This window comes from Simochromis diagramma, unplaced genomic scaffold (assembly GCF_900408965.1).
Source record: "Simochromis diagramma unplaced genomic scaffold, fSimDia1.1 OVJJ01000712.1, whole genome shotgun sequence".
Lineage (NCBI taxonomy): Eukaryota > Metazoa > Chordata > Actinopteri > Cichliformes > Cichlidae > Simochromis > Simochromis diagramma.
The window spans coordinates 9,047-17,170 of NW_024387024.1; the positions used below are offsets into that span (position 1 = coordinate 9,047).

The 8,124-nt window shown below is 42.1% G+C and overlaps 2 long non-coding RNA genes across 2 annotated transcripts; both read right to left on the bottom strand.

The window, feature by feature from the left end:
• Positions 1-1,648: 1,648 nt before the first annotated feature.
• LOC120739427 lies at positions 1,649-7,381 on the bottom strand. The gene is made up of 2 exons (XR_005697215.1): positions 6,292-7,381; positions 1,649-1,883 (listed from the first exon to the last, which is right to left on the bottom strand). It is a non-coding gene; the product is annotated as an uncharacterized LOC120739427 (long non-coding RNA).
• Positions 2,120-4,519, bottom strand: LOC120739428. Its single transcript, XR_005697216.1, has 2 exons — positions 4,460-4,519; positions 2,120-2,230 (listed from the first exon to the last, which is right to left on the bottom strand). It is a non-coding gene; the product is annotated as an uncharacterized LOC120739428 (long non-coding RNA).
• Positions 7,382-8,124: the final 743 nt, after the last annotated feature.

The following is an 8,124-nucleotide window of genomic DNA, read 5'->3' on the forward strand; positions in this document are numbered from 1 at the left end:
TGGGGGGTTGATAGAGGCCAATTCAAGTGCTTCTGACCATTTCAACTGCCTGCAAAATAGCGGAGAGACACTCCTGGATTTATCAGAGCCACTGCAAAGAGGTCGAGGTCCGAGGAAACCCCGGCACCCTCAAGACAGCACAATAGAGAAATCTCACACTTGGTTGTTTCAGTGGTGAGGGGGGAGTGCTGATTGAGCCCCCGTAGGGTAAGCTCGCACTTCAACCTCCAGCCTCTGATCAACTCTAGGGCAACCAAGTGCGAGGCGTGACGGACCTGTGTGCAACCATGGGGAGGTGGACCCTCTTGGTTACCTTGACTACGACGCTCACCTTTACAGGACCCCAGCTGGTGCCGGAAACAGCTGAACCAGGAGGAAGGCAGAGAAGATGGACACACGACAACTCTCACCTAAGGGATATGACGCAAGACCACATTCATCCGTGGATGAACAATGCCTGGTACCGTTATATCCACGACAGAACAAAAGCAGAATCGGCAAATACAGACTATTATGTCTGTTCCCATCTACCCAGCACGGCAACATACCCCACACTATATATGTTCCTGGACCAGCTCTCAGGGAAGAATTACTCTATGATACTAGCAGAGAAAGGGGACTTTGTGTCCTCTTCAACAACACATGCTGCATTTACATAAAGAAGACGCACATTCATCAAACATGACTGACGCCCTGAATGTTTTGAGACAGATCCAGCAGGCCCAAAATCAGGACTATGTAAGTGATACAAGTGACTGGTTTTCTTGGCTTTACACTGGCTCCTGGTTACAGGTGCTAAAAAGACTACTCATCGGAGTTGGGATATTTTTACTTTTATTTTGTGTCTTTGTAACGTGTATATTGCCATGTATAAAACTCATGATTAACTGCGTAATATTTTCTACTGTTGCTGCATAAATAGCCATGACAAGTGATGATGATGATAATGACCCCGACCTGTTGGAACATGAAGTCTTTGTGTGATTAATGACGATGTGACAGAAAATGTACAACAAGATGTTACAAACTGGTATCTTACTTCAAGTTTTACTGACAACAGGAGGGAATGTCAATGGAAAATTGTATTTAGTAGTCAGTATAATCTTTTAGTGATATAAGTTTGCATATGGTAGAATACTGCATATAGTTATTTGTATTAGGAAATATTCAACCATGTATACTTAGAGGCATATAATTAATTGTGTGTGATCTCTAACAGGCTGCAGGCTTGGGGTGCACGCCAGGAATGCGCCCCCACACCCAGAGAGCATGAGAGAGTTTGTACCGTGTTTTATTGTTTTACGGCAGGATTAACGTAGCTATGTCTGTTTTAGTTTAAGTGCTTCTTTACATATAGATGAACTGTTGGATTTTCCAGACCAGCAGGTTAAGGGAAGTTGTTTATGGGGTCACACTCTGAACACACACACACACACACACACACACACACACACACACACACACACGTATAAAAATAAAGACCAGGGCAAAGCTCAGCGCGAGTCTCTGAGACTGCCCTTGCTAGCAAGAACTTCTGTGTGTTTCTCTTCTCTGAGTCTTTACTGAAGAAGTGTTTTAGAATATTTTCCCTAACATGCACATAAACAACAGCTGCTTGTTTCAGTGAAAATACATTGATGGGTTTTTAATAAAGTTGTGGAGCTGTAAAGTATTTAGTCTCGTGTCAATTATATCGTCAGCTACATCGTTATGGCAAATGTTCAAATGTATATGGTGATAAATATCTTTGGTCATATGGTCCTGCTCTGTCTGTCACCTTCTGTGTTGAGCTCATTGTTTCCTCTGTAGTGGCTGAGCTGAGTCCAAGTAGCTGAAAATGTTCCTCTGCTGCTCCGTCAGACTCTCCTCCTCCTGCTGATCAGCTGGGACACAAAACAGATCTTTGTTAGGCTCCACACTGCACTGAAGAGTCAAAGTGGCTCATATGTTCATCTGACAAGTAAAAGAACACATTTTTGTTTCCCGAGGTGGGCAACTTGTTGGAAACAAACACAAAAGGTTTGAGCACTGATACCTGCCATTGCTGGCATTGAAAGATGCAACGCCAGCAATGTGGATTGTCAAGGCTCAAACCAATCATCAAGCAAAGACAACAGGGATCATTTGTTTCTCTTTATTTAGCATTCACAGCATTTGTAGTTGCCTTCTGTGCAGGGGAAGTCCACGCACACTGTGTGGTACCGCCATCCGCAGAAGGTGCATTCAACCTCTGTAAGAGAAACGAGATTGTCTGAGACTGAAATGATATTCACTAAAGAAGTGGTGATTTGTAAAACTTCAAGTGTATGATAAGGTGAAAACAAATACACAACTGCATGTCATGTAGTTGAAGGTTTTTTTTTTCTTTTGGAAGACCGGAAAACACTGAAAGTTACAAATTAGTCCTTTATTTATCCAGGTAAAAAAAAATCTCATTGAGATTAAAAATCTCATTTCCAAGAGAGACCTGGCGTCATGGCAACACAAGTCACATACCACATAGGGATATAACATTTAAAACAAACACAATATCCCAACATGTGTAACAAATGTATTGTGCTTGAAACAAATTCAGAATAGGTGATAAAGCAGCTGCACATGTGTGTCACAAGTAGGGATGGGTACCGGTGTCCGGTGCCATGATGGCACCGGTTCTGACATAAACGGTAGTAACCAGACCGAAAAGCAGCGCACATTTCGGTGCTTTATTTCGGTGCTTTTTTTTCCTGAGCTGTGATACACTTCTAGCCAATCATTTTACGTTTCCGAGGATAGTAGGCGGGGCCAGGTACGTACGTTCTGTTAGAGCAGAGCTACAGATTAAAAATGTCCAAGGCGAAGCGGTCAAAAGTCTGGCTGTACTTCACAGCAAAAGATGCAAACTCAGCAGCCTGCAACAAGTGCTTTAAGCTGATACTGTGATACTGTCAAAGGAGGTAACACCTCAAATCCGATGAAACACCTGGGGACGCATAGCGTTTTTTTAAAAGCCCAGAAATGCGCCGTATTTGATAGCTTGCTGCCAGACCTCACACCGAGCACATCTACTGCGGGTGGGTTGCCTGTTATGCAACATCCCCCAAAAACACGAAGAGGAGAGTCCTGGCCCCTAGCCCTGCCAGTGTAGCAGAAATAATGACGGATGATGATGGCAGCAGCAGCCGTTCTTCTCTGCATGAGTAGCTTAATGTTGTTCGTGTAATTTACGTTGAGTAGGCTAACCACGTTATTAAATTAATGCACGTAAGGTGAACTAGCAAACATCATCATAGCTACATGCGGCTGTCTTCTTGTTTGATGGCAGATACTCCCTTCACCCTGGACAAAAAGGCTAAAATGACCAAAGAAAAAGTGGAAAACAGTTAAACATGAGAGGTTTAGGACAAAGTTTGTGTTTTTTTCCATTGTTTAAGCACTGCTTCCAGCCAAGAGTGATACCATATATGCCCCATAGCTGCAGAAAAGGCTAACATTGTTATCTTTTTACAAAAAACAGCTGAACATGAGAGGTTTTTGGACCAATTTTGTTTTCTCCATTCTTTAAGCACCGGTTTGAGCACCGTTTAAGCACCGGCACCGTTTCAAAAGTACCGATTTGGCACCGGTATCGGATAAAACCTAAATGATACCCATCCCTAGTCACAAGTTAATCTGGCTGTATAACAAACAGAAACAAGTGATGCTGCTGTCTTTGCTCAATGGTTGGTTTGAGTCTTGACAATCCACATTGCTGCCATCTTTCAATATGTTTGAATGCACCAGTGTAAGTGCAGCCACTCAGACTCAATGTGTTCATAGAAACAGGTGCAGATGTGTCACGAGTTCATCCAGCAGTAGCTATGGCACTTGGCCACAGGGGGCAGCAGTGGACTGACCTGCATTCGAGACTGCTCCAGCTGCTCTGTGACAGTCAGTAGATCTGCTACAAATTGCAGATCATATGCAAGTTTTGGAAATGACATTATAAATATTCCTAACTTAGCCACGGCAGCCATGTTGATGTATTACCTATATTGGCTGAAAATGTTCATTTGCAGGGAAAAGACACAGGCAGACTCTGCTTACAGGATGTTACATTTTATTATGTGATGTTATTGAAATCATCATGAATAACAGGAGTGGTGATTCCTGTAACTTTGTGTATATAATTTGGCATTTCTTACTGATGTAGGCCAAAAATAAATACATAATAAAATTTTATTTATTTTAAAGGTTTATTTGCAAGATACAAAAAAACAAATGTGTGTGTAAAGTGTATTGTGGAACTTTACACACACACACACACACAAAACATATTAAGGATTGTACATTAACTAGGGCTGCACGATTAATCGTTAGAAAATCGCGATCTCGATTCATACTTATGTGCGATCTCATTTCCAAATGACAACGATTAAAAAAAAAAAAAAAAAAAAAAAAAGACGACGACGATTGTTCCGCATTTTGTTCCGGGACGTACTCTGCATGAAAACAAGCGCTCACTCTTCCTGCTCAACAAATGACAAGGGCGGAGCCTTATACCACGTGATACAGAAGCTGTGCCGTGTGATGCTAAAATTAGCAGGGAAACAACAACGGAGAGCACGTCAGGGATGACGAGAAAGTGACAGGAGAAAATCCGTCCCGGTCAACCACCCAAACATCAATAACGGGAACCTTATACAGCGCTTCCCTATACACGTCGAACTCCCGCAGGCACAAAGACATTACGGAGGCTATCACTTATCACCTGACCAAAGATATGGCTCCATCAACACTGTGCAAAACGAGGGATTTAGGAAAACGATCAACACCCTAGACAAACGCTACACAGTGCCGTCCCGCAACTATTTTTCTATTGTTGCACTACCTGCTCTGTACACGCAGCGTCGAGCAACGGTGGAGACGGAATTTCAAGCAGGACAACATTTTGCTGCAATGACAAAACGTGAGACATTTGTTGTTTTATGTTTATTTATTGTTATGAGAGAATCATGATCTCAATTCTAAGCCAAAAAATCGTGATTCTCATTTTATGCAAAATCGTGCAGCCCTAACATTAACACAAAACTATTGTTTCACCAGAGAAACACACATGAAGAGAGAGAGAGAGACAATAACAGCTACCAAACAGTCGTCATAATTCGTCACACAATGAGAAAAGGACAAATCAACAAGTAACAATGACTAATTAATATTAAAATCTGTAACATAATGTATTGTTTGGAGTTTAGTCTGATTGGTTCAGGATGAGCTGCCATTATCCAATCACACGTCTGCTTACCTGCATCTTTTCTCTTTTTTCTAACCTGAGCACCTGATGGCTTTGAACTTTTGTTGTCCATCTTCCATTGGTTTGAATTTTGCGCTCCAGTACAAACACAAATCCCCCAACCCGAGGATCAGCACAATTAACCTAACAGACCTTAGTTCACAGATTCACTTTGTCTAAGGTTGATTTCTGGGATTTCACACAACCCAGGATTCAGATCGTGAATCCATGATGGGCTTGGATTTACATCATTATAAATGAAATGTGCTCTACTTGGAAGCAGCCGGCCCCGCCCCTTTTGACGGGTTGTGTGAGACTTTAAATCATCAAACTGTAAATTATAAATTTAAATTGTTATTGATCCTTTACCCCGAGTCCTAAAGTGTAGATTTATTTTCTTACTCTTCTTATATTTATTGTTTGTTTACTTGCACCGCTGTAACTGCAGCCTCGTCGTCTCGTCTCTCTATATGCTGGACTGTCTGTAGCGGAGATGACAATAAAGTTTACTTTGACTTCAGCAGCGCGCAGGCGCACCGAGGGCTCTCGCGCTCACTTTATAGAATTTAGAAAAAACATCGGTGCAGATTATAAGTCTGTATCATAATATCTGTTTGTTGTGTTGTTTTTATTTTGTTTTGCGAGTTGGTTATTAGATGCCGCTCCAGCCAGCCAGAGACTCCCCGCCGCCCCGCCCTCTCCTCCCTGTGCCGCCAGCAGCAGGCGCACCTCGCAAACGGAGGGCGCCCTTACTCCCAGCAAATGGCTGATAGAAAACCGATCGGTGCCTACGAATTTCCCAATATGCGCTGGCATGACGTCGGGGAAGCATGGGTACGACCGATTATTTTATTTTTTTCTTGCCCGTGATGCCCCCCCCACCACGATGCATTCTATTGGTTTGCACACTTACACACACCCAGCTGTGGTTTCCTGTTTTGCTGGACTCTGGAGAGCCCCGCCTTTAACGCTCTTCTCTCACAGAGAGCAACAGAAAACTTGGAAAAACTCCAGATTGACTGAACTCAGTTCAAAGTTACCTTGACACCTTTAGATGTGAGACGTAGTGATGGTCCGCTTGAAGCTGACGCTCCGGTGCGTGTGTCAGAAAGATCAACGCGCTGCTTCAGAAGCACCGTGTCGAGGCTTGATTCGTTTGGCCAGAGTCACGTGATCAGTGACGTCTGAAGCTTCGTTTAGAACGTACCTTTTTTTAAATCGAACTTTATTGAAACACAATGAGTATACAACATACAAACAGATGAAGTTTACAAAAGAACAGAACATGAACATACAGAACCAGGAGTAAAAAATGATGATATGAGTAGGCGAAAAAAATCAACATATAAATATTGTTCTGAGAGGCTTTTTGTTGGTTGAGTCTGAAATTGATTGTATGTACAATTCATATCCTTATAAAAAGGCAGAAATATGGTGTTTTATTAATAAACTTACATTTATGGATATAAAATAGCTAAAAGTATTAACAATTTTTTAATAAAAAAACATTTATCATTCTTCCTGGGGAACTTAAAGAAAAAGAATAAAACATTTTCCCATCGTAAAGAAAACTCCCTTAAACTATAGACAATAACAAAACTGCTAAATTCTTCCAGAATCTCTGTGTAGAGGAACCAAAAGAGATGTGCCACAGTTTCTGGATGATCCCCACAGAAAGTTCAATTAGTATTTATGTCTCTTTTAAATGTTACCATATAGTGACTGGCTGGGTCACATTTATGAAGAATTTTATATGAGATTTCCTTCACCTTGTTCACAATTAGATATTTATGGGATCATCCAGACTGTCTTCCAGGTGATATCTGGAACATGTCGGTTCCAGTAAGATATTCTATATATGGGAGAGACATGATATCTTCTTGGAATAAACTACGTATTCTCTTATTGCTGTTACCAAGTTCCTGTGAAAAGCAGATTTTTCCCACTGCTGACTCAGCTGGATCAGGGAGAGTGACTGAGGCAGATATTGAGCTGTCAGTGTTTTTATATAACATTAAAGTCCCTGAGGGTATGGCACCAAGCACCATTGAGAATTCCCCAACACTGACGGGAAAATTATATAGTGTAAGGAATTCATTGTAAGTAAGTAGTACTCCCTCGTTAAATTTTAAAACTTAGTAGCGGCCGCCATTGTTGGCAGCTGAAATTTGGCTGGGCCGCGCTATGAATTCTGGGATATGGTGGGCCACGAAGGACACACCCGACCCATCCTTCAAACTCGGGGGAATGAAGGACGCATTTGAAGGAGTCGAGGAATCGGGACAGCCTTCGTCACCTGGCTGTGACGTCATCGGCCTTCAAATGCAGCCTCCGGAGGATGCAGCCGACGTTTTGGGACACAGCTTGTGTGTCTTTGTTGGTCATGTGACCTCCCAGGGACTACACATGGAAACGAGCAGTTTAGCTCAAATCTGGCAGGTTTCCATCGTCTGTTTTTGTCCTGATGTCCATGAACATGAACACTGTCCCTGTCAAACACGTCCAGATAATCTGATCCAGTGTTGTTCTTCTTCTGTGGTGTTTGTGATGGAGCTGCTGATCCTGATGTCCTCCACCAAGGGGGCAGCAAATTCAGCTGACTGTCATCATTTATTAAAAAGATGTAACAATGTGACATAATGCAATATAATAGTGTCAGTTACACATTGTGGGTTGCACTGTGGCCAGAATGGACATTACCTCCTGCCTAATGGAAGCTGTCAGCCATCCTGCAACCATGAATTAGATAAGCAGAAGTGAAGGGATTGTTAACAACAATTTAATAATAAAATGTAATGTGATAGTTGCACTTTATTAGCTCCCCACAATCGTATGAATAATAACCATCAATGCACTGCATGCTCATAGCAAGT